General features: G+C 41.3%; 3 protein-coding genes and 1 non-coding gene across 7 annotated transcripts in view; 1 reads left to right on the plus strand and 3 right to left on the minus strand.

Annotated features, from left to right (window-relative positions):
* LOC137490924 (uncharacterized) overlaps positions 1-27,913 on the plus strand; it is a 671,652-nt gene that overhangs the window by 557,718 nt on the left and 86,021 nt on the right. The window lies entirely within an intron of this gene.
* si:dkey-151g22.1 overlaps positions 1-27,913 on the minus strand; it is a 472,026-nt gene that overhangs the window by 425,218 nt on the left and 18,895 nt on the right. The window lies entirely within an intron of this gene.
* trnas-gcu (transfer RNA serine (anticodon GCU)) lies at positions 1,161-1,242 on the minus strand. Its single transcript has one exon. It is a non-coding gene; the product is annotated as a tRNA-Ser (tRNA).
* si:ch211-271g18.1 overlaps positions 22,055-27,913 on the minus strand; it is a 23,658-nt gene continuing 17,799 nt past the window's right edge. Inside the window, exon 8 of one of the 2 annotated variants that reach the window (XM_088649612.1) lies at positions 22,055-27,913. This exon is cut by the window's right edge and continues 2,808 nt beyond it. The gene's annotated coding sequence lies outside the window, so the exon portion shown is untranslated. The other variant, NM_001444617.1, reaches the window with a different exon arrangement.

Raw genomic sequence — 27,913 nt, forward strand, 5'->3', positions numbered from 1 at the left:
GCCGGACTGTGGCACATATTTGTATATGTATGTTTCTGCAACTATTTTCGGTAAGATGACTTTCAATTTTGACGTATGAACGACAGAGCAAATGAACGTAAAAATGGGATTCGATGGACTCGGCCACCCCGTCATATATGTACTCACTTTCCTGTTGGGGGCTGGACTACGGCATTTCTGTATATATTGGCTGCTATTTTCGGTAAAGATGACGTTAAATTTTGCAACAACATCCTTCAAAACGATAAGAGCGTGCGAGTAAAACACCTTCCACAGAAGCACCGGCCTCTTTCAAACGCCAGAGCTTTTGAACGACAAGAATGGGATTCGATGGACTCTTCCACCTCGTCATGTATGTACTCACTTTCATGATGGGGGCTGGACTATGGCATATATGTTTGTATTTTCAGCTATTTTCGATAAAGATGACATCAAATTTTGCAACAACATCCTTTAAAACGCTAAAATAATGAGAATAAACGAAATTCTACAGAAACGCCATGATCTCTCGAATGCAGAATCAAATGAGCGACGAGGATGGGTTTCAAACCCACTCATGCAGTGCATAATGGACTAGCAGTCCATTATGTTAACCACACGGCCAACACGTCATGTTTTTTCCTTTTTCTCTAGTGGAGGCCGGACTTTGGCACATAATTGTATATGTATGTTTCAGCAACTATTTTCGGTAAGATGACTTTCAGTTTTGCCGTATGAACGAAAGATCAAATAAACGACAAAAATGGGATTCGATGGACTCGGCCACCCCGTCATGTATGTACTCACTTTCCTGTTGGGGGCTGGACTATAGCATTTCTGTATGTATTTGCTGCTATTTTCGGTAAAGATGACGTTAAATTTTGCAACAACATCCTTCAAAACGATAAGAGCGTGCGAGTAAAACACCTTCCACGGAAGCACCGGCCTCTTTCAAACGCCAGAGCATTTGAACGACAAGGATGGGATTCGATGGACTCTTCCACCTCGTCATGTATTTACTCACTTTCATGATGGGGTTTGGACTATGGCATATGTTTGTAATTGCAGCTATTTTCGATAAAGTTGACATAAAATTTTGCAACAACATCCTTCAAAACGATAAAAGAGTGAGAGAACTTCTACCCAAACATCATGATCTCTCGAATGCCAGAACATATAAGCGACGAGGATGGGATTCGAACCCACGCATGCAGAGCACAATGGATTAGCAGTCCATCACCTTAACCACTCGGCCACCTCGTCACGTCCTTTCCTTCTTCTCTGGTGAAGGCCGGACTGTGGCACATATTTGATAATGTATGTTTCTGCAACTATTTTCGTTAAGATGACTTTCAATTTTGACGTATGAACGACAGAGCAAATGAACGACAAAAATGGGATTCGATGGACTCGGCCACCCCGTCATGTATGTACTCACTTGCCTGTTGGGGGCTGGACTACGGCATTTCAGTATGTATTTGCTGCTATTTTCGGTAAAGATGAAGTTAAATTTTGCAACAACATCCTTCAAAACGATCAGAGCGTGCGAGTAAAACACCTTCCACAGAAGCACCGGCCTCTTTCAAACGCCAGAGCTTTTGAACGACAAGGATGGGATTCGATGGACTCTTCCACCTCGTCATGTATGTACTCACTTTCATGATGGGGGCTGGACTATGGCATATATGTTTGTATTTTCAGTTATTTTTGATAAGGTTGACATAAAATTTTGCAACAACATCCTTCAAAATGATAAAATAATGAGAATAAACGAAATTCTACAGAAACACCATGATCTCTCGAATGCCGAATCAAATGAGCACAAGGATGGGTTTCAAACCCACTCATGCAGTGCATAATGGACTAGCAGTCCATCGCGTTAACCACACAGCCAACACATCATGTATTTTCCTTTTTCTCTAGTGGAGGCCGGACTTTGGCACATAATTGTATATGTATGTTTCAGCAACTATTTTCGGTAAGATGACTTTCAGTTTTGCCGTATGAATGAAAGATCAAATGAATGACAAAAATGGGATTCGATGGACTCGGCCACCCCGTCATGTATGTACTCACTTTCATGATGGGGGCTGGACTATGGCATATGTTTGTATTTGCAGCTATTTTCGATAAAGTTGACATAAAATTTTGCAACAACATCCTTTTAAACGCTAAAAGAGTGAGAACTTCTACAGAAAGACCATGATCTCTTGAATGCCATAACATATGAGCGACGAGGATGGGATTCGAACCCACACATGCAGAGCACAATGGATTAGCAGTCCATCGCCTTAACCACTCGGCCATCTCGTTATGTATTTTCCGTCTTCTCTGGTGGAGGCCGGACTGCGGCACATAATTGTAAATGTATGTTTCTGCAACTATTTTCGGTAAGATGACTTTCAGTTTTGCCGTATGAACGACAGAGCAAATGAACGACAAAAATGGGATTCGATGGACTCGGCCACCCCGTCATGTATGTACTCACTTGCCTGTTGGGGGCTGGACTATGGCATTTCTGTATGTATTTGCTGCTATTTTCTGTAAAGATGACGTTAAATTTTGCAACAACATCCTTCAAAACGATAAGAGTTGCGAGTAAAACACCTTCCACGGAACCACCGGCCTCTTTCAAATGCCAGAGCATTTGAACGACAAGGATGGGATTCGATGGACTCTTCCACTTCATCATGTATGTACTCACTTTCATGATGGGGGCTGGACTATGGCATATATGTTTGTATTTGCAGCTCTTTTTTTATAAAGATGACATTAAATTTTGCAACAACATCCTTCAAACCGCTAAGGGAGTGATAGTAAAACAACTTCTACAGAAACACCATTCTATCAAATGCCAGAACATATGAGCGACAAGGATGGAATTCAGACACACGTGTGCAAAGCACAATGGACTAGCAGTCCATCGCCTTAACTACTCTGCCAACTCGTCTCGTATACACCTTTTTCTCTGGTGGAGGCCGGACTGTGGCACATATTTGTAAAGGCATGTTTGTGCAACTATTTTCGGTAAGATGACTTTCAGTTTTGCCATTTGAACGACAAGAATGGGATTTGATGGACTCGGCCACCTCGTCATGTATATACTCCCTTTCCTGATGGGGGCTGGACTATAGCATTTCTGTATGTATTTGCAGCTCTTTTCGGTAAAGATGACATGAATTTTTGCAACAACATTCTTTAAAACGATAAGAGCGTGCGAGTAAAACACCTTTCACAAAAGCACCGGCCTCTTTCAAACGCCAAAGCATTTGAACGACAAGGATGGGATTCGATGGACTTGGCCACTTCGTAATAAAATTTTCCAACAACATCCTTCAAAACGCTAAAAGAGTGAGAGTAAAACAAGTTCCACAGAAGCACCAGTCTCTCTCGAATGCCAGGACATATTAGCGACGAGGATGGGATTTAAAGAGCACAATGGATTAGCAGTGCCATCTGCTAAAGGATTGTCCATCAATATTTCACAGATGTTGAAGATGAGAGCCCATCGGAGTGATTCGGTCCAACATTGTAGCCAATCACTTTGCAGCATCTCAACATTTGCAGCCAATCGCGGACCGTAATTCTCAACATTTTCAACATTTGACCAATCAGAGTCATGGCAATGGTAAAGCTGGGGAAGAAACCGTTCCAAGATTCACCGCTAGGTGTGCAGTCAAACAGGTTAGTCAGATGTCAATCAATTTTCCGAACTGAGCCGAAGGTACACGAAGGAATAACAGGGTCATCTGGAGGCGGGTCAGAGGTCAAAAAAGTTCCTTGACCTTCAGTGATTTTCGACAAACAGCATCATTCGACAGAGCACAGCATCGTTTTGTTTAAAGTTCAGGATTTTTTTTTCTGATAGTGATTTCTTAAAAAGATAAGAAAATCTACATAATTGCACGTATTGATGTTTTAGTGTGTTGTATTTCAAATTTGGATACTTTAATCTAAAACCGTTTAATTTATAGGAGAAAAAATGTCTGAAAAATTCCACAAAGCCATGTCAGACGCTGACTGGATTTCACGTCTGAAAAAGTTTGCCAGCACAGGAGTTTGGCCATCAGAAGAGGGCAACAGGAACAGGCCAGCTCCTCAATAAAAAAAGTGGCTTGAGATTTATCAAAGGGTGTGTATTTCGTTTACATGATATAACGTTTGTTGAAATTTGCTTAACTTGTTAGGCTTCAGTACATTCAGTACAGTATCTATGTAAAACATGTCATACTTGTTTTTAAATAATAATGTGTTTTAAAATGCATGTATTTTGAGATTTACGTCGAATAATTTACTATAGTTTGACCGTTTATGAGAGAGATTTTAAAAGGTGGGGGAATGTATTATTAGTGTACAATACAGCATGTGGTTTTAAGGCCTGAAATGTTCCTGTCCAGTTCCTCTTATTTTTTTTTCTTATAGAGGTAAAGTTGGTTTTATATTTGGATATTCAGACATTCTCCTTAATAATATCATTTCAGAAAAAAATTCTTTGCAAATTCTAAATAGGAAAATCATATTAGCAGACAATGATTAATGATTATCAAAGTACAGCATTGTTCACAGTGAATTAGATAATTGTTGATATTGTTTTCAAATCATACTTGCATGCTAATTTCGATCGAATATTCAAAGTAATATGGTAAACAATATAGAGACTCCTAAATGAACGAATGTGCGAATATAAAACCAACTTTACCTCTATCTTTTTCTTTTCGTTTTTGGAGATACAAACTGTACAATTACATATTAGATAAATATTACACACATTCTAGAAACAGTGTTACATTAATTTACAGAGCTATTTTGTGCTTTATTAAAGGAGTCATTGAGTTAAAATTATTTATTCTATTTTTCATGACTTTTTTTCAGATTGAGAAATGCCCATTGCAGTCTCGTGGACAGAGGACCTTGCACTCAGAAAAATGATATGTTGGCTTTAATTAACTTTTTTATGTCAACAAGTTCCACGTAACCGAGTAAAGTTACCTTAAAGAAAGAATATTCATTTGAGTGAACTTAAGTTAGTTACATAAAGGTAAGGTAATGTTGTTTAGTTCAATCAACACAACATTTATAATTAACTTTAATTTATTTACACTGCTAAAAAAATCCTTTAAATTTACTGAAAAATACCGGCAGTGGTTATATAACTGTTTTAATTTACAGAAAATAACCAAATTTATCAACTGATACAATGCTTAGTTCCCAAAAACCTAGTTTAGCTCACAAAAACGAAGTCATTCAATGCACTAATGTGTTCATGTATGTATAATTAGCAAACAGATTTTCCCTGTATTTGTAACTACACAGTTACTTTTAAACAAAAGAAGATGCAGCACATCATCAGCTATCCTTAGTTCCCCTTCGGTTGGGGAACTTCAGTGCCATGAATGGGAGGATTCGGATCAGAAGCCGCTTATCTGGAGAGTATTGAACGGGCCAATGAAAGAAATTAATTGGCAGCGTAAGCTTGCGCAGGTGTGCGACATCTGCAATTATCTCAGCATATAAGCACACCTGAAGCCAGCAGACGCCATCCTTTTCGCTTCAGATCCTTTCTGAGTGAGTCGATGAGGGTTCCTCTTGCTGATCAGCACTTCAGAGCGAACGAGTGTGTCTCCCGGTCCAGAGTGGGTCTTCGCGGTGGCAGACGGTCGAGCTGGGTACTCCCTTGCCTGCGGTTCTTTGGGTCCGGTCCTCCAGAGCGGTGCGTATAGTTGCAACTTTCCTAAAAGAGCAACACAGTCGTGCAGCACGTCCTTTTCAGGATGGCGCTCCGACTGTGCGTTTCTGGATGCGGGGGTTTCCTGTCTCCGGATGATGGACACGATCACTGCATTGCATGTTTGGGGGTCCAGCATGTTAATGCGGTGCTCGCGGGCGGTTCATGTCGTCATTGCGATGCCATGACCGTTGCACAGCTAAGATCGCGGCTAACTTTCGCAAGAGAACGAGCCACCCCAGTTGCCTCCTGTTCTAAAAAAGCAGCGGGCGCTCGGGCAGATCTGAGGGTTTCAGCGGGAGCTAATCCGCCGCCCACGGGCTCGCGGACCTCTCGCTCCTCACGGCGCTCCATCCAAGCTTCGGGTGGTGAGAGTGATCCGTCTAACCAGATGGTAGCTCTCACACTCGCTGACACCGGAGATCAGATGTCCTCCGCGGCATCGGAGGGTGGGCTTTCACTGTCCGACGAAGATCCGGACCCGCTCGCCCCCTCCGGGCAGGTGAGCGCTGTCAAATCGGATCCTGAAGCGGACATGTTAGCCGTGCTTTCCCGGGCTGCTTCGGCCGTGGGGTTGGAGATGGTTTATCCCCCAGCTCCGCGGCCGGACCGACTAGATGGGTGCTACGTAGAGGACCAGAAGGCGAAGCCTTCGAAGCCTCTCGTCCCCTTCTTCCCGGAAGTGCACAGTAGGCTCACGCAGTCCTGGAGGGCACCTTTCTCTGCCCGTGCTGCGAGTGCCTCCGCCCTCACCGCCCTTGACGGCGGAGCTGCCAGGGGGTATGAGGCGATCCCGTCAGTGGAGCGCGCTATCGCGGTCAATCTTTGTCCGCGCGGCGCCTCTACGTGGCGGGGTTTGCCCCGCCTCCCGTCCAAAGCCTGTAGGTTGTCTGCCTCCCTCGGAGCCAGAGCTTATAAGGCTGCGGGCCAGGCTGCTTCTGCTTTGCACGCGATGGCCACCTACCAGCGCTACCAAGCGCAGGCGCTGGCCGAGCTGCACGAGGGCGGGTCCAACCCAAGCTTATTACATGAGCTGCGCACCGCGACCGACTATGCTCTTCGGACTACTAAGTCCGTCGCGTGTGCGCTGGGGAGGACAATGTCCACACTTGTGGTTCAGGAACGCCACCTCTGGCTAAACCTGGCCGATATGCGCGACGTTGACAAAGTTCGCTTTCTTGACTCGCCCATATCCCAGGCTGGCCTGTTCGGCGACACCGTCGGTGAATTCACCCAGGAATTCAAGGCGGTGAAAGAGCAGTCGGATGCGATGGGCAATGTCATCTATCGGCGTGGCCGTAAGCCCGCTCCGCCCGCCGAGCCATCCACCTCCGCTGTTCCTCGCCGAGGGCGCCCGCCAACGAGTGCTGCCCCGCCCCCGCCTGCGCCTCCGGCCAAGCGGGCGCGGCGTTCACCTCGAAAGCCGGCAGCCCCTCCTGCCCAGGGCGCCGTTAAGTCCGGTAAACGGACCGCGAAGCGTCCCTGAGACAGGCCATCCGGAGAAGAGGAAACTTGCTCTTTCCCCGCTGGAGGGCGGGGCCCCGATAACAACGGTACTTTTCAGTGCCACCAAAACATCAGTAAAAGAGCACTTTTTCCCTTCCCCGGATGTGACTGCACGAGTTCTGCCAGTCCGGGACGCGCTGCCTTCCGGCTCGCAGACTCTACGTGCTTCGCCAGTGGCTCACGAGCGCTGGGGGGACGGTCTCCCTTCCCTCAGCCCTCCAGCCCCCTCTCCGGAGTCAGGGTGCGGAGCCAGAGCGAATCGCTCTCCTCCAGCTCTTCCGCGGGACCCTCGTGCTTCCCGGATCAGCACACCCACTCCGCGCTGCCCCACCGCTGGTACGTCAGCGATTGTAGCGATGACTCCATTAGCGAGGGCTCTGCCTGCCTGGTTAGCGCGGGCCAGCCCCTCGCGGTGGCTCATACGCACAATCAGACTCGGTTACGCGATTCAGTTCGCGAAACGGCCCCCCAAGTTTACGGGCGTGTATTTCTCCAGGGTCAACCCCCTGTCCGCCCCTGTCTTGCGAGAGGAGATTGCTGCCCTCCTGGCGAAGGGTGCAATCGAGCCGGTTCCTCCAGCCGAGATGGAGAGTGGGTTTTACAGCCCATACTTCATCGTACCCAAAAAGAGCGGTGGGTCACGGCCAATCCTAGATCTGCGCGTTTTGAACCGCTGTCTGCACAAGCTGCCGTTCAGAATGCTCACGCAGAGGCGCATTCTCCAATGCGTTCGTCCTCGGGATTGGTTTGCAGCCATAGACCTGAAGGACGCGTATTTCCATGTCTCCATTCTTCCACGCCACCGCCAATTTCTGCGGTTTGCGTTCGAGGGTCGAGCGTGGCAGTACAAGGTCCTCCCCTTCGGGCTCTCTCTGTCTCCGCGGGTCTTCACCAAACTCGCGGAGGGTGCCCTAGCGCCCCTTCGGCTCGCGGGCATTTGCATACTCGGTTATCTCGACGACTGGCTGATTTTAGCCCACTCGCGGGAGCAATTGATTATGCACAGGGACGAGGTGCTTCGGCATCTCCGCCTACTGGGGCTTCAGGTCAACCGAGAAAAGAGCAAACTCGCCCCCGTGCAGAGGATTTCTTTTCTCGGGATGGAGCTGGACTCGATCACCATGGTAGCGCACCTCTCCGAGGAACGCGCTCGCCTGTTGCTGAACTGTCTGAGGGAGCTCGACAGCAAACTAGTGGTCCCACTGAAGTTCTTTCAGAGGCTCCTGGGGCATATGGCATCCGCAGCCGCCGTCACGCCGCTCGGGTTGCTCCATATGAGACCACTTCAGCACTGGCTTCACGATCGGGTCCCCAGACGCGCATGGCACGCGGGCACACACCGGGTCTCGGTTACTGCGCTGTGTCGCCGCGCCCTCAGCCCTTGGAACGACCCCTCGTTCCTACAGGCCGGCGTGCCTCTAGGACAGGCGTCCAGCCATGTTGTTGTTTCAACAGACGCTTCCAACACGGGTTGGGGGGTCGTGTGTCGCGGGCATGCGGCTGCGGGCCTCTGGAAGGGTGCCCAGCTGCATTGGCATATCAATCGCCTAGAGCTGTTGGCAGTGTTCCTCGCTCTCCACTGCTTTTTACCGGTGCTGGAGCGGCAACACGTGCTGGTCAGGACGGACAGTACGGCGGCGGCGGCGTATATCAACCGCATGAGGGGTATGCGCTCTCGCCGCATGTCTCAGCTCGCCCGCCGTCTGCTCCTCTGGAGTCACCCCCGGCTGAAATCGCTGCGCGCCATTCACGTCCCAGGCACGCTCAATCGTGCAGCCGATGCGCTCTCACGACAGCTGTTACGCCCTGGAGAATGGAGACTCCACCCCGAGTCTGTTCAGCTGATATGGGCGCGATTCGGGGAGGCCCAGATCGATCTGTTTGCTTCCCCCGAGAACGCTCACTGCCAGTTGTTTTTTTCCCTGACCGAGGGCTCTCTCGGCACGGATGCACTGGCCCACAGCTGGCCTCGGGGCATGCGCAAGTATGCGTTTCCCCCAGTGAGCCTGCTCGCGCAGTTTCTGTACAAGGTCAGGGAGGACGAGGAACAGGTTCTGCTAGTTGCGCCCCTTTGGCCCAACCGGACCTGGATATCAGAGCTCTCACTCCTCGCGACGGCCCTCCCCTGGCGGATCCCTTTGAGAGAGGACCTACTCTCTCAGGGACAGGGCACCATCTGGCACCCTCGCCCCGATCTTTGGAACCTCCACGTGTGGTCCCTAGACGCGAGGAAGACTTAGGTAACCTACCGACTGCGGTGGTTAATACCATCACTCAGGCTAGAGCCCCCTCCACGAGGCGCGCCTACGCCCTGAAGTGGAGTCTATTCACTGAATGGTGCGTCTCTCGCAGAGAAGACCCCCAAAATTGCCAGATTAGTGTTGTGCTCTCTTTCCTTCAAGAGAAGTTGGACAGCAGGCTGTCGCCCTCCACTCTCAAGGTTTACGTGGCCGCCATCTCCGCTTATCATAGCGCGGTAGCTGGCGGCACCGTGGGAAAGCATAACCTGGTCATCCAGTTCCTTAGGGGTGCTAGGCGAATTAATCCATCTCGCCCCCCTCTCATGCCCTCTTGGGATCTCGCCCTCGTTCTCACGAGTCTGCGATCCGATCCCTTTGAGCCACTCGAATCAGTATCTCTAAGATTTCTGTCCCTGAAGACAGCTCTGCTGGTTGCGTTGGCCTCCATCAAGAGGGTCGGGGACCTGGAGGCATTTTCGGTCAGTGACTCGTGCCTGGAATTCGGGCCGGATTACTCTCACGTTATCCTGAGACCCCGCCCCGGTTATGTGCCCAAGGTTCCTACCACCCCCTTTAGAGATCAGGTAGTGAACCTGCAAGCGCTGCCCCCGGAGGAGGCAGACCCAGCCCTTTCTTTACTTTGTCCAGTTCGCGCTCTGCGCATTTATGTGGACCGTACTCAGAATTTTAGATCATCTGAGCAGCTCTTTGTCTGTTATGGCGGTCGGCAGCAGGGAAGTGCCGTATCGAAACAAAGATTATCCCACTGGATTGTGGATGCCATTTCACTCGCTTATTCGAGTCGAGGTCAGCCGTGTCCCCCGGGAGTACGTGCACACTCCACTCGGAGCGTTGCATCCTCTTGGGCGCGTGCACGCGGCGCCTCTCTAACAGACATCTGTAGAGCTGCGGGCTGGGCGACACCCAACACATTTGCAAGGTTTTACAATCTGCGAGTGGAGCCGGTTTCCTCAAGGGTATTAGGTAACCCTTTGGTGATTGAGGAGACAACTCGGTAGAGTGTTGAAACACGCTTGCGGCGCCATTCTCCCTAAACACGGAGGTACGTGCGCCTTTTTTATCTGTCAGTAAAGTTCCCCGTCAGGTGAGCCCTGCAGATTCCTCCGTGGCCCCCAGCACTGACTCAGCGGAGGAGTCACTTGCTGGCCCACTACGTTGTAGGTCTGCCCGCTGGTCAGCCCGCGTTTTGGGTATAGGTGCCTGCTATGCGTGATCCCCACTAGGCGATCCCATATGCTTATTCCGCCACGGTTAAGTCCCCCCCCTGGGCGGACCCGTGTCTTCCCTCTCCGCTAACCACTCTTTTGCTATGCGTACTCCCCCTTTTTAGGGCTAGTCCATAGGTAAATTCTGCCATCTATCCCCCCCTTGGGTAACGGATGGCCTCCGCAGCGTCCTCCCTATCGGGATTGCACGCTTCCCAACGTACTGTCGTATTTCCTAGAATTATCTAGATGCTCACGACTTCCCAAAAAATATATCTAAATCCGTAAAACTTCTGTTGAAGTAGGATAAATTAGGGCCAGGGACACGTTGGAGGACCGCGCCCCCCATGATGTGGGTGCGTCACGCTTGCTTGACTATCTCCTCATCGGGGGTGTTGGTAAGGTGCAGTCATTATGGCGCTTTCCATATTCTCCCATTCATGGCACTGAAGTTCCCCAACCGAAGGGGAACGTTCGAGGTTACAGAAGTAACCCTTCGTTCCCCGAGGAGGGGAACGGAAGTGCCATATTCCGTCGCCATAATGACTGTCCCTTAGCTGTTTGAAAGTCTCTTCAGCTTAAAAGGATGGCGTCTGCTGGCTTCAGGTGTGCTTATATGCTGAGATAATTGCAGATGTCGCACACCTGCGCAAGCTTACGCTGCCAATTAATTTCTTTCATTGGCCCGTTCAATACTCTCCAGATAAGCGGCTTCTGATCCAAATCCTCCCATTCATGGCACTTCCGTTCCCCTCCTCGGGGAACGAAGGGTTACTTCTGTAACCTCGAACGTTTATATTGGACTTGCACACAGATGCTACTATCCTCCACAACGGTGCACCATAATAGTTCAATTTATTATATTTTACTTGTTGGTTTCTAAATTTATTTAACATTTTATTAAATTTGTTAATTTTTTGTATTTATTCTGTTAATATTTAACTTATTTAATTTTTTTGATTTTTTATTCCATGTTCATTACTGTTTTGTTGACCATTGTTAAATAAATATTGCATTTATAAATGACTGGTCCTTGACTTTTAAGTCCCCTTTGTGTCGGTTTCTGTTTGTAGTTAACATTTTATTTACATTGTTTATTTATATTGTTAATACTGTATTATTAATAACTAATTTAATAATTTTACATTTTCTACTCTATTTTCATTACTGTTCTGTTGACAATTGTTAGATAAATAATGCATATATAAATAACTGACTACTCCCTGCCTTTTAATTCTATACACTGTAGCTCAATGACATTTCTATAGATCATTTGTACATTAAAATACAGAACAATAATAACCATAAGCATAAGAGAGTGTGTGTGTGTGTGCGTGCGTGCACGTGCATGTGTGTGTGAGAAAGAGAGTGTGTGAGAGAGAGCTTATGTGCATGTGTGTGTGTGTGACATTTGCGTGCGTGCCTGTGTGTGAGTGTGTGTGCATGTGTGAAAGAGAGCGCGTGTGTGTGTGAAAGAGAGAGAGCATGTGTGTGTGTTTTCCAGAGATGGGTTGCGGCTGGAAGGGCATCTGCTGTGTAAAAATTTGCTGGATAAGTTGGCGGTTCATCCCGCTGTGGAAACCTCGGACTCTTGGTCCTCCATAATCATCACACTGAAGACTAATCATGCGTACAATTCAGGCTTAAATGTGAATAAATTATATTTTAAACATTTAATAAAATAACAGTGATTTAAAAATGCAATAACATTTTAGTGAGCAGAATAAGCTTATTATAAAGTATTCCAAACTTTTTACTGTGGCTGTATATTATAGTTATTACTACTATTTGTTGTGCAACATTTTTTTTTACATGGGTGGAAACCTTTGTTGAACCCACCTGTTTCTGATGTTTGCTGGGGAGCGATTCTGAATGTCTGGCAACTGTGCAGAGCTAAAAAAAAAATAAATAAAAAATCACTGTATTAAGTTGTTTGAGGGGACATGTGGTACATTGTCCAGTGGCACCCAGAGCTTCAGCTTCTCTGTACATGTTGTCGGTGGAGCTGGTGGTACTGCTGGTGCTGGTTGTGGCCAAATCATAGTGGGAACTATAGTAAAAGTTCAGTGGCATCTGAGGTAACAGGTGGATATTCTATTGATGGAGCAGGTGGAGGAAGTGGCTTTGGTGCTGGTTCAGATTCCTCGTCACCTCATCAAAATTAAACGGAAACTTGTTCAAATAGATTATAATCGCATTTGACTTTTTTTTTTCACTTAAAATGACGATCTTTTTGCTAAATTAAAATAATTCAATCCATTCTTAATACAGGGTTTTGCTTGTCACCCTAAAGAGTTTTACACAGTTATTAATGTTATTCCTAAAAACATCACAGTATTGATCAGAGGTATTCTTTCACACTATTCTGTAATGTTCGCTCTTCCATCTTTATTTTTAGAGATCCAAAATGTAATAATAAGTTTTAAATGAATATTCTTATTTAAAGGCTTCATCCAAATCAGCTCAGACCTCGTTTATTTTAAAAGAATTTAATTCACAGAAATTAGAAAAATAAGAACAAGTTACATTTCTTATTCAATTCTCCCCAAAATTAAAGAACTTCAGTTAAAATGATTAATGATGTGTATCCATCAAAATAATTTATTAAAATTTGATAGTGAGGATAACTTGTTAATTTTGTGAAAGTTATTGAAAACACTGAGCATGTTTTCTACAACTGCATATACTCATGTACATAACTTATAATACATAATGTCATGCGCAGAATTCCACAGATTTTCTGCAGATTTTTAGCCCATCATTAATTCTATTTAATTTACTTGAGTAAATGTGTGTAAATATATATTTATTCACTTTTTAAATTAATAACAGTAATATTATTGACTAATATGAAAATGTTTATCTGATTTATCTACAATGCAGTTTGTACAGTAATATTTTCTGTCTTTTAGTAGAAATATTATATGAGAGACTTGCTTTGTTTACCAGATAAAGTGAATCTAATTGGATTTGCATTTTAAACATTAAATAAAAGTTTAAAAGATAATATTCTTTGTTGCACATAATTAGGTTTTAGTTATGATACTCCTAAAATATTTCGGAAGAAATTAAAAGATTTTTATCAAAATTCTTTGCAGAAATAGCAAAAAACGTCGACAGATTCTGTCTGGCCCTACTCATGACTCATAATACGTAATGCATAATACAGAATGTCTCATGTCAATATCCATGTAAACCCTTTTTACAATAAACAAGTTAAATTTGGTGTAACTAAAACAAATTCTACACAGCATTACCTGGTTGACAACCTTTTACGCTTTGCAAAACATTCTTCATTTATAAATGCAGGTTTTTGGACCTTCTTTTAAAGTGTGACTTTAAGATTATTAGACTCATAAAAGGCCTAATAAAAGTATCCTCTTTTAATTTATATATATATATATATATATATATATATATATATATATATATATATATATATATATATATATATATATATATATATATATATAACAATCAGAGGAACAATCAGAATTTTAATAATTAAATAACTTGTTACTCTTAAAATAATTTACCTTTAACACAATAAAACTATAACCTACACACACACACCACTTGCAGACAGCACACAATATAATCTATCAGTGCACATGAGCAGTACAACATGTATTGAATATTAATAATAATTGGAATTTACAGATAGCTGAAGTCATTCAGTAGTCTGTTGAGTACTGGAATTAGCATGTAAGCTAACAAATCACTCATATTCTCATTCACAATAGAGACACTGGGTTTCCCATACACCGATTTATTTGTAGTATTGTGGGAGTTTTCACATAAACATTTCTTTAAGGGAAACCAGTTGTCTACAGAAAGTTTAATTGTCTTCATGAAGAAAACTTGTTTCTTTTCTCAGATCAGTCAATCATAATAAATGTGTAGTGTTTTGAAACCAAAGTGTTCATTTGTTACCCACAACACATCAAGATTTGATCAAGTCAAAATCTCATAATCTGACACAAATCTGATCCGTGGTAACTGGCAAATGGCATTGTGTAGTCTGATCAGGGCTTTATGGAGTCTGCATCAGTCGCTCACTCATTCATTGCAAGTTCACACCGGCCGAGTTTAGGTAGACTTTCAATCACCAGCAAGTTTTGTAAAATTGCAGACAAAAGCCCAAAATTGGAGGCAAATTGGTGTTTGTTCCAGGGAGTGACAATCAAACAATGTAAATGATCAAAAACACAGTCTAAGGGTGTAGGACAGTTTCCCTGCATCTCCCAAAACATTTTCTCCTCCCTAATCCTTCTAATTCTCCTTTCAGAGCCGACCATTTGATTGCAGTGTGCAGAAAATTGGTTTTCAGTTCATAATACCTTGAAACACATAAAATTATTTTGCTTTCTTGCAGCCCTGTAGAAACTCTCACAACCTGATACATCTTCACCCCTCTTCATTTATTGAGTTTAAATCTTCAGGTTCAAAGGGTTTCATTCCAGTAACTTGATATGTATTCAAGAGTTCACAATTGTCGCGAGATGCTATCCCATTCTATCCTTGGAGAAAGCCTTAAATTAATTTAAATTACTTTAATTTTAACATACGTTCCTGGTCCAAAATATAAGGAAGCTGCAAGCCAAATAACAGACAGCTATAATGATGCCTTGGCTCGTTCATCGGATCAACCGATTTTAATTCTTGGGGATATGAACTTATGTGAGTTATTAAGCCATTTGCCTACTTTATATCAGTATGTGGACTGTCCGACCCAATCAACATGCATATTGGGTAAATGTTTTGGCAATATAAAAGACAGATATAAAGCTGTGTGTCGCCCTCCGTTGGGGAGGTCGGACCACAACATCATACACCTGTTACCCAAATATCGAGCTAAGTTTAAACAAGAAAAACCAGTGACTAAAGAGATACAATTATGGACAAATCAGAGCAAAGAGGAACTAAGGGACTGTTTTGAAAATACAGAGTGGCAAGTGTTTTTTGATGCATGCGAAAATGTACATGAAACTACTGATACCATTACATCTTACATAAGTTTTTGTGAAAGTAATTGTGTTAAGACTAAAACAATTCAGATGTACCCAAATAATAGGTTATGGTTTAAAAATGATCTTAAAACATGTGTAAATGAGAAAATATCTGCTTTTTAAAATGGGGATATTGAATTAGTTAGACAGAAAAGAAAGGAACTCAGGGGTCAAATTAAGAAAGCCAAATTTGCATACAAAGACAAGATTGAGGATAAGTTATTTAAAAGTAGTGCTAAAAAGGCGTGGGAAGGAATGAACAGTGTCATGGGAAGAACGAAAAAGGCATGTTTATCACATGGTGCACCTATGGTAGAAGATTTAAATATTTTCTTTGCTAGGTTTGATAAAGGGGAATGTAAAATTGAATGTGATAAAATCTGTTCTAATATTCCTGCATACGAGCCCATTAAACTTAAAGAGTATGAAATAGCAGCTTGTCTTGCTAGTACAAAGCCAAATAAAGCACCTGGCCCAGATGGGCTTAAAGGTCGCGTGTTGAGAGATTATGCTTTTCAGCTAGCTAGTGTATTCACCCGTTTGTTTCAGCTTTCGTTAGACTGTAAAGTGGTTCCAAATTTATGGAAAGAAACAAAAATTGTTCCAGTACCCAAAATATCCAATGCCAATCAGTTAAAAGATTTTAGACCAATAGCTCTTACATCTATTTTGGGTAAATGTATGGAAAGAGTATTATCAAGGCACATCTGATACAAGGTGGTCAACTTTTTGGACCCCCTTCAGTTTGCATATAGGGGAAAGAGGGCACTGACGATGCTGTAACAACTTTGTGTGATTTTGCTGCTGAACATATTTAACAGACCATAGGTTGATTTATGGTCCGTCATTATGCAGGGTTCTATAAATACAGATATTGAGTTATTAATTAAATCATTAGACACTAATCAATAGTCAATTCGAGAATGAAGAGACAAGTCCTTATTACACCAAGTAAATTCCTTCTTGTCTGTGTTCTTATGTCGCCACACATCAGTAAGACCCAATCTTAAGCATACATTATCTAATTCAGTGGAAGGACCCGGTTTAGTTTTAGGAGGCCATCTATCAATGGTTTCATTAAACACTGTATTGAAATCTCCTCCCCAAGTTACTTTGGCTGAAGGATATATAAAAATGAAGTGTTGAATCCTGGATTTAATATTTGTAAAAAGCATATCGTTATTCACTTTGTTATCAGTTGCACTAGTAACAAAGTAGATTCAACCACAATCATCCTTTTCAAATTTTAATATTTGCCCTGTAAATTTATCTTGTAAGACTGCAACCCCTGCTGAGCGCTTACTACCAAATGATAACCAGATCTGTTTTCCACACTGGTTTGAGAGTAACATCAGTCCTACTCCAACATCAGAGATATTATGAAGCATATAACTGACAGGATTATATGATGACATAACACATGTAACAGTCATACAAAACTGAGTGATGCAGAACATACATTAAACAAGATAAATGAACATATGAGGGGATCCATCATATTTAAATGATTAGACTGTACAGATAATTTTCTTCATTATTAGAGAGGTTTTTAAAGCTTTCTTGTTTCTTGTAATTACGGTCAAAAATTATAAAATGTTTGTAAATCTTTACAGAACAAATTAAAGGAGGGAGTAAGAGACTTTGCCTTGTGTAAAAATGATCAACTTCAAAGCATTATCGAGCGCATCATAGGCAGTTTTACAACTCAGAAGAAGAATCATGCACTCCTCAAAATTAATTATGTTGTAAAATGAATCAGAAATCAACCCTGAACCTGTTTCCAGAAATCATCAGAGAATGTACAAGAACAGAAGAGCTGTAGAAGACTTTCAGGCTCAGTGTTACAGCAAGAGCATTGTGCTGAAATGTCTGATTAAATGTATTAATAAATATATAGCAGGGGTAACACCTGTCTAATCTTCTGAAATGAACTTCTTTGACCTTATTTGGGAGTAAATGGTATTACTTGTTGACCAAATATCATCTATAAAAGGTAAAGAGAAGTATTGTTTCCATTTCAGAATGTCTTTCGGGAAACAGCGACTTTTGTGAATGAGACATTTCCTGATGTGGAAGTTTTTACACTTTTGATCTGAGATACTGACACCACCAAGCACAGTGTTTGAGTTTGCTTTGAGACTGAGTTATAAGTCAGATGAATTTTCATTAAGTAAAGCAGTTTATTAGAGATGCTTTCCACAATCCCGTTATAATCATCGTGCAAAAACACAGTCCCTGAAGAGGAAAGCATTTCCTGATGAGTGTAAATCTCACCACTGCTACTCAGTAAATCTGAAACTCAAATAATCCCCTTGTTTTTGTGCAGCACATGCTGGTTATTCCACAGAATGCTGGTGTGTGGAGAAAAGTTCTGTTTAAAAGCAATTGCGATAGGTCCCGGGTTCAAATCCCGGACGAGCCCCCAATTAATGTTATGACCACAGTCACAACATCAAATAAGGGAAAACACAAACGGATCGGTCTAGGGGTTTTATTAACTGAATAACTAAATATAAACAAAGCATGGGAAGAAAACAGAATAAACGAAGGCTGAAAACAAAAGGAGCACCACTCCACGTCTGGACGGCCGCTCAAATCCCCGTCACTGAAACACTGCAGCGCGAGCTCTTAAATCGCAAACAGTCAATGGTCAAACAGCAACAAAACACTAGAGGGCGACAAAGTAACATAAATAAATAAATAATAAATACATGGACATGTAACATCCATGCTTCTAATGATTGCTTATGAAAGGTTGATCATTTAATAGGAAGTTTAGTACATTTGGAGTCACAAGAAAGCAAAAAGTTTAATCCAACACATTTGTCAAAGAAGAGATTTGTTATATAAAACCAGTGAATGACTTTGGGAAAGGCAGTGTTTCATCCAATTCATTTTAAACATTGTCAAATCAAGAACAGTGAGTCCACCTTTCGAAAAGGTTATTGTTTTCTTTTGACATATTCTGTCCTGTTTTTCCAGATGAACTGAAATATAGCCCTATCAATCTCTGTAAACATTTCGGGATTAACATAAACTGTAAGGAGAGAGCGGGATAGAGCAGCCTTGATATTCCTTCAGCTTTGGAAAGTAGAAGACGTCCATGGATAGTCAGGTTCCTCTGAGACCAGCAATTAAACACAGTTTTGACTTTCTTTAAACATTTAGAAAAGTTATGATCCTTTCAGAAGAACATTCTTTAATTGTAATAACTCAATATGTGATGGTGTGCTTGACCTTAATTCCACAAACATCTGAGATATCAGAATAAAGAATTGTCATCATTTCAGATTTTTCTGATTAACAGAAAGGCCAGAAGCATTCGACAATCATTTTAATGCCTGTGATATTTCAGGGACTTGTTATTATTATGTATAGAGACACATGCATCATCTGCACTATTTGAACACCTTCAACATTTGAGCAATCGACCACATAAAGATGAAGAAGCTCTGCAACCACCAGAAAAGAGGAACAGGACAACCTTGTCTGATTTCTCTTCCAATGAAAAAACGTGGAGAAGCTCGCTGATGCAAAGACACATTACTAGTGAAATCTTTATACAGAGTCTGAACAGTTCTCACAGACTCTTGACCAAAGCCAAAATGCTTCAAAGCGTCCTACATGAAGGGATGCTCGACAGTGTTGATGGCCTTGTAAAAGTCTAAACACAAAATGAGAGCATCATCGTTCACCAACTCTGAGCAATCTAAAAGGTCTAAAACAAGACGGATATTATTGAAACATGTCGATCCTTCATGAAACCTGATTGTGAGAGTGAAATGTGTTTAATCTTCTAGCATATACTGCGGTGAGAATTTTATAATCAGAATTAAGCAGAGTTACCAGTTATCAAGAAAAGGTTTCTCCTTATTTGGTTTAGGGATCAGTGTGATTATGCCTTGCTTCATTGATTCAGCTAATCCTCCTCTATCTAAGCAGTCTTTAAACATATTCAACATAATTAACAAGTATTTATGTCACTCCAAAACAGCCTATAAATATCAAATGACAAACCATCTGTTCCTGGGCTTTTATTAAATGGGTTTATTGTAATTACAGTGTCCAATTCCTCTACAGTTATTACAGTCTCTCAAAGATCATGATGATCATCATTAATGATTGGAATAAATGACTGAACATTACAGAAGAATTGATCAGAGCATTCTGGCTGAAAGGAAGAAGTAAGACTGGGAAAACTCATATACAAACTTTAATATTGTTCCTTCATCTGAGATTAAGTGACCATTAATATCAAGGGTTGATATGCTTTTCTGCTCACCTCTTTTCTTTTCTTAAATAAGAAAAATAGGTTGAATTATTTTCTCCAAATTCTGGCCACTTGACCTTGTGAACACACCTTCAGCCGTCTCCACATAAAGAGTATCAAGGTCTTTCTTCAGTGTATATAACTTCTCTTTTTCCTGTTCGCTAGGAGAGGAGAGACATACACTATTATTTATGTCCTGAATGATTGCAGAGCTCTTTAATTCCCTTGTGTTGGAGAGTTCTTTGCCAAACTGTATAGAGAAATTCGACATTAAAAGATTTCCCATTTCCTAATTGCAGAGTCTGAATCAAATTTAATTTGTTCAATTATTTCCTTAATACCTGAACAGTGTGATGAGTATTGTGAAAAGGAAGTATTTAGTTTCCAATACCCTGCCCGTCTAAAAAAAGCGATTGGAACCCTTCGATATTTTAAGATCAATACACACATGATCAGTTAGCGGAGATTGAGAAACAGTACAGCGATTAATAAAAGAAGCTAGCCGATCTGACACCAGCCATAAGTCTATTCTAGATCTTTACCACATGTCTGCTTTAAACCAAGTAAAACAGGGCTTACTGATTCCATGGAAGTGTCTAAAAGCATCCAACAACAAAAGGCTGTTACAAGAGTCGTTTATAACTAAATTAAATAGTATCTTTTAAAAGACAAGTCTATATGGTGTTAAAAGACAACACAGACGGGTTAAATCTGTCTTTCAATGTTAAAGTAGAGGGCTTTAATTACACAATCTATGCTACTTCAGAGAGTGTAATGAAATGTTTTAGCTGTGGACATTTTGGTCATTTGGTCAATTTTTTGCCCTGATGCGATTGATCCTGCTGCTGTTTCTGACATTACACCTGCTGCAGAGACTGTGGCATCTTCTGCTGATGGTTCAGTCTCTGAGGTGGCAGTAGAGTCTGAATCAAATACATTGACTCTGGCTGAAATTGTTGCAGGGCCTTCTGTTGTACCTGCTTCAGTTAATTCTGAGATAGATGGCATGAATGGTCACATTGTTACGCCAGTATTGACAAAAAATATAGCAGTCACTGGAAAAAGCAACGAGGCTGGAAATGAAGCGGAAATGCAAACTGAGGGATTTTTCAAAGCTCCAATAAAAAGGAGAAAAGGCAGAGGTAAGACGACAATGACACAAGCCAAAGAAGACAAGAGCGAAACTGAAAGTGCAGTTTCAGACAATGACAGCGATTCTTCAGACTCCAATGATTCAGGCTGCTCTTTTCTTCATCACTAAATGAGGATGAAGAGCAGTCAGTGGTGTACAACACTGAACAACTACCTAAGCTTTCAAGAGAAAGAAAGAGACTGAAGCTGAAGACTATTGTCCAGATCCATCTGCTCTTATAAGAGATGTAAAGAGGTGCATGAAGGAAGGTGCTTTCTGTGATCAGGAAGTGTAGCGTCTTAGAAAATCCATGAGAAAAATGAGAAAACAAATGCGTGAAGATGAAGAACAGGACATGGTGTGATAGCTTCTTCTGTTTTTGACTGTTTCTATCATTTATGAGAGACTTTAAGATTGGAGCTCTACACTTGAATGCTGCTAGAAACAGTCAGAAGAGAATGTGTCTGTCTGAGTTTATAAAGATGAAACGTATTGATGTGACCTTCATTCAAGAGTCTCAAAGTGCTTTATTTAATGAAATAGACTGGAGAACAGAATGGGATGCTCAAGTGTTCATGAGTCACATGTCCTCTAATAGTGGAGGAGTAGCTCTATTGCTTTCACAGCAGTTTTCACCAATTCTATGTGGAGAGAAAGAAATAGTCAAAGGACGTTTATTACAAATTAAAGTAAAACTTGAGAATATTTTAATGACTTTTTATAATATTTACGCTCCTACAAAAGTAGATGAAAGAATAGATTTCTCCAATGCTTTTAGTGCTGTCCTTAAAGATATCAAATCAGAAGATTTTTTTTCATTTTAACAGCACAGAGAATGAGAAGAGAGATCCAAATCACTCAGAAACACATCCTGCTTCACTGAAAGTGCTTCCACAATTAGTAAGAATGTTTGATTTATGTGATGTGTGGAGGAATGATCATCATGAAAATAGACAGCACACTTGGGCACATAGTAAGAATCATTTTATTTCAATGGCAAGGCTTGATAGATTTTACATGTTTCATTTTCAAGCAGATTGTGTCAAAGATTGTAAAATAGTTCCGGTTGGGTTTTCAGATCACTTTTCTGTTATTTGTACTATAATTGTTAATTCTGTGAAGATTAGGAGTGCCTATTGGCATTTTCATACGTCTCTTTTAAAAGATGAGAAATTTATTGAAATCTTTTCTTTTTTTGGAGGAATTTTAAAGAAGAAAAACATCTTTATTCTTCACTGCAGCAATGGTGGGATTGTGGCAAGATTCACATTAAACAATTATGCCAAGAATACACTTTTAATGTCACTAAAGGAGTTCCTGAATCCATGAAGAAATGAGAGGATGAACTAACAGACCTGTTTAACACAACAGCAGCTATGATTAATCTGAAACCCGAAAATCAAACACAGATTTGCTGGCTGACCTTTGAGGAGTAAAAGCACAAGGAGCATTCATTCATTCAGGTTTAATAAACATTACACAAATGGATGCTCCTTCTAAGCTTTTTTAATCTAGAACAGAAAAATGGCCAAAGTGGAATTATTCATTCACTAAAAAATAATGCAGGAGAGGAACTTTATAATCCAGTGACATACATAAACATGCTGTTCACTTTTATTCAGAATTATACAGATCATATAGAAGTTAAAGATCTCCCAAACACTGATGAAGACTCTAATGCCATGCTTGAGCTCTCATTGTCACAGAATGAATTATACACAGCGGTAATGAGTATGGGAAGTGGAAAGACTCCAGGTGTTGATGAATCCCAGTGGATTTCTATAAATATTTGTTGTCTGTGATAGGTGATGATGTTCTTTTGGTTCTTGATGACAGTTTAAATAAAGGTTTACTCCCATTAAGCTGCAGAAGAGCTGTAATTACTGTGTTACCAATAAAGGAGACTTGCAAAGAAGAAGCAACTGGAGACCAGCATCACTTCAGTGCACCCATTATAAAATACTGTCATCAGCATCAGCTACACGATTGAGTAAGGTAATAGGTCAAGTAATACACCAAAATCAACATTATTAAATACAGAATAGATCAAATTTTGAAAATATTTATTTGGTTATAGATGTTTTAGAAGTAATTGGGTATTAATTGTGGACTGATCTGGACTGATGAAGAGAAAGCGTTTGACCGTCTACAACATGAATATATAAAAAAGCTTTTAGAAATGTTTGGTTTGAGCCCAGCGTTTGTAAATATGATCAATGTTTTGTACAGAGACATTCAAAGTGTATTAAAAGTCGACGGTGGTCTGAGCGCTGCTTTTACAGTACAGAGAGGAGTTAGACAGGGATGTGCTGTGTCTGGGATGTTGTACACACTGGCTATCCAACCTGTGCTGAATAAACTAAGCTCTGAGATAAAGGGTGTGTGTGTTCCTCATTGTGACGTTTCTCTGCATCTTTCTGCTTATGCTGATGATGTTGTTTCATATCGAATGCGGAAGATATTCAGAAACTGGATTTTATTGTAAGTGATTTTCAGAAGATATCCTCTGCTAAAGTCAACTGGGGAAAGAGTGAAGCCCTGCTTGTGGGCAGCTGGAGCGGTGTCCCTCCCAAGTTACCTGGAGGTTTGACATGGAAGAAAGGTGGCTTAAAATACCTTGGGTGAAGATGACTGTGTTCAGAAGAATTGGAATGGTACGCTTGAGAAAATCCAAGGACTTCTACAGAAATGGAAATGGTTACTTCCCCAGTTATCGTATAGAGGCCGCACACTTATAGTTAACAACTTGGTGGGAAAGTCAAAGTGTTCTCTTCTTACCAAAAGATGAAGAAGGTAAAGGCTTGGTTGGTCTTGTGAGTAGAGGAGCAGCGTATAAACTGCAGTTCATCCAGAAACTATTGTTTGGGCCCAAGAGTCTTGAAGAGCCGGTGGTTTTCGGGGGCCGCTTAGAAGTGTCAGGAAATGACACTCCAGGAATGATGGACATATTAGTATCCAAAAAAATGCCACGGTTGAGAGAAGTAATGAAAGGAGTATGCAGAATGATCTATAGACCAATTACCATGTTTGTAAACATTCAGGATGCGCGCGCAGGGAGGTGGCAGAAAGCAACCGGGAGCCCTAGCATTTACAGCGAGGGGATGACATCAGATGCAGTGCAGAGTTTGTTGTTGTCTTAGAAATAAGATATATTACTTACATATTATATATATTATTTACATAATGCATACAGCATATTATAACAGCTCGTCGCCTAGTGATAAGCACAGTGATTCGGCAAAATTAACGCTAAAGTGAGCGGCGTTCATCTGACAGCTCCATTTGCGATAGCACCCTCCCAATGAATATTGGATAAGACGAAGTGACCAAGCATCCAGCCCCAAATATACAATCTCATTGAAGCTCCGAGTGATTTTACAAGAGAGAAGTTAAAGGTCTACAATTCTTTAGATGCCAACAATTTTGTTCTTTGTGGTAATGTGCAAGAAATATGTTCCATGATGACCAGATTTAAGAGCTAAACACAGAGATTCCGCCTAGCCAAAGATAAAGAAACAAGACGGAGCTAACGTTATACAAGGCCTGGGTAATTAATCACCAACACGCAAAACAACTGCATTCTTACAGTGAGCTGCACCTGTATGGCAGGGTATGTGAACCTACACATAAAGGTAAAGTTGGTTTTATATTCGCACATTCAGACTTTCTCCTTAATAATATAATTTCATAAAAAAATTATTTGCAAACTCTAAATAGCGAAATCATATTAGCAGCAGCCAATGACTATCAAAGTGCAACATTGTTCACAGTCAAATAAACAATGCTAATGTTGTTTTCAAGTCACACTTGCAGGTTATTTCAGACCGAATATTCAAAGTGCCGTGGTAAACAATATAGGGAGAGTGTCACAAGTTGTCACTGAATGAATCTGTGAATATAAAACTAAGTTTACCTTAATAAACATTACTTTCACGTTTCATTCTTAGCATTCAGTGTCAGCAGTTTAGTTAACCATATGTAACGGTTTTGCTGAAATCATTTTAGCAACCAAAAACGAGTGATGTGTCTGATTCATTCAGCTCCCATTTCAAGAGTTCACACTTAGATATTGCTTGACAGCTGTAAGCAGGTTTGGCATGCTCTCCCGGGAGAGAACCCTGAGCTCGGAGATAGTTGAGCCCAGGGCTCCCGCCAGGTCCATAGAGCATGTGAGGGGAGTACAAGATCAGGTGGTTCTCGAGAGCTCCCCCTTTTGTAAAGGAGAAAAGGAGGAGAAAGGGGTGAATGGGGGGTTTCTTCGGAAAACGAAGATAAGGGAGTAATGTCTAGCTAGGCTACTTATAGTGGGTTAGGATAGATCTGATTGGCTAACTAATGAGTGTAGATAGGTGGCCAGCTGCTGTCAATTATATCCAAAGACGTCTGCAGTCGGTATTAAAGCAGTGTGTGATGTATGGTAAAAGTTAAGTTTTCTATTTTTGGACTCGAATTCGGCATCCTACCGCAAAACACTACATCTTTCCCATTGCAGCCTGTCTGTTTTTTGCAACCGGGGACCCGTGTGACGTCATGTGTGACGTAGGTTGGTAATTGGTCTATAAAGCAGCATTGATGAGAAGAGGAGGACACTTGCAGTGGAGAATATTACATGGTGCTGTAGCTGTGAACACAAATGACCCCTAATATAAGTGAGACGTGTCCATTTTGTCCAGAGAGAGAAACTATTGTTCATTGTTTTACAGAGTGTACGAGACTTTCTTCACTGTTTAATATCCTGACTGCTTTATTTTCATGAATGGGTAATTTTTGTACAAAAAATGTTTTTATTTTAGGTTTTCAGTAAAGCAAATTCAGAAATACAAATGTCCACTAATTCATTTCTTATTGGCCCAGCAAAATGAGCAATCTGTGTTTCTAGGAGAAATAAAATCCAACAAAGAAATGGACAAAACCCTGCATCTATTATTAAAAACAGGATTACTTCTAGAATTAATGTTGATTTTAATGACTGTAACTTGACAAATGCAGTGACTGTTGTTGAGTGTGAATGGTGTTGTGATGCTGTGCTGTGTTCTGTCATCAATGAAGACTTGCTTTTATAAATAAACTGATGTCAATAATACCACATGTGGAAATGAGATGAACAATCACTCAATAATTGCAATTAAAGGGTTAGGTAAAATCAAAATCAATCCTCTCTCTTTATCTCTCTCTCACAAACACACACACACAAACACACACACACACACACACACACACACACACACACACACACACACACACACGTGCATAAAACCAAATTCACGTGCATAAAATATTTATTTAAATTCACAAAAAAATTTCACGTCCACAAAATAAAAATACATTTTCATAAAATACGTTTCACAAATGCAAAACACCATTTGCAAATGTATAAGAGTGTACAAAAAGTTTTGAATGTTTAAAACTTGCGAGTTCATCCTGAATGAGAATGTGCTAATCCTCTTTCACGTACGACTCCCCCTGGATACATGTGTGTGTATTTTTGAGACTTTCCTGCCAGAGTCAGGGCAACTCGTACCTCTCAGCCAATCAGATGAGAGCTGTATTCAATGACACCCACTTTGCGCTCCTTTTGCGCAGACTGCAGTCGCACTTTTTTTTTCATTTATTTATTTACTTGACCATATCCTCACTCTTTTTATCCATTATTCTGGATATTTACACTCTGGGCTCTATTTTGACGGTCCATGCGCAAAACAGAAAACGCAGGGCGCAAACGCTTTCAGGGCGTGTCAGAATCCATATCTGCTAATTTAAGGACGGGAAAATCTGCTTTGCGCTGTGGCGCATGGTCTAAAAGAGTTGAGTTTATTTTCTTAATGAGTTATAGGTGTGTTTTGAGAATAAACCAATCAGAGTCTCATCTCCCATTCCCTTTAAAAGTCAGCTGCGTCACGCAATAGAGCATTTGCTATTTACAGGGCGTAAAGTAAGTCTAAGTGGAAAAACTGAGCATTTCACAAGTAAACAGTTAACAGTTTTTTTTTTTTAACAGAAAACAGTTAAACAGAGCATCTACCGCGCAAGAATGAGAGATAATTGATCTACTTTCACTTTCGCTCTCGTGGATAGGGAAACCTTTATGAACAGACATCAATTAGCCTATAAATAATTAATTTCGTTTGTTAAGCGCAAATATTTGTTTCAAAACTATTTCTAAATTCAGTTCTAATTTCCAGCAAACTAATAAATGAACAATAATAACGAAGTGTGTTCAAAAACCTGAGTTATATCCTAAAACACATGCTGTGCCCCATATGGTCTAAAACCTGACAGGTGGGCAAATCTAAGCTTGTTTTTAATAAAACAAAGATAAATATGGATATAATAAATAATACTGCTAATAATAATAACATTATACAAAAGCAAATTGTTATGAATGAACTGAAAAAGCCTCCCGAGATGAAGAAGACATAAAAGCAGTGGTTTTTCATATTTATGTAGGCTAGAAAATAATGTTTTGTAATATTTTAATCCTTTATATTTATATCCTATATATATCCTTAATATTTAATTTTTTCATATGTAAAGATATTTGCGTATTGCTCTACATCTTGTGCGTATTAAGCAGTGTGTAAGCGAGGCTTAACTCTGCGCCGGAGTTTAGACCGGGTTTGTTTTGGTCTATTGAAAAATCTATTATAGTTTTTCAAAATAGCAACGCGCCTCAGAACGCCTTCCTTTTTAGACCAGAATGCCTATGGGTGCACATATGAGCGCTAATACATTTGCTATTTAAACAACGTAGCGCAACGCCTCAAAACCACTCTTGCGCCAAGCTGAAACTAGCAAACACTCAGCACACAAAGACACTCTCTCAAAC

Source organism: Danio rerio, chromosome 4 (genome assembly GCF_052040795.2).
Source record: "Danio rerio strain M-AB ecotype USA chromosome 4, GRCz13ab, whole genome shotgun sequence".
Lineage (NCBI taxonomy): Eukaryota > Metazoa > Chordata > Actinopteri > Cypriniformes > Danionidae > Danio > Danio rerio.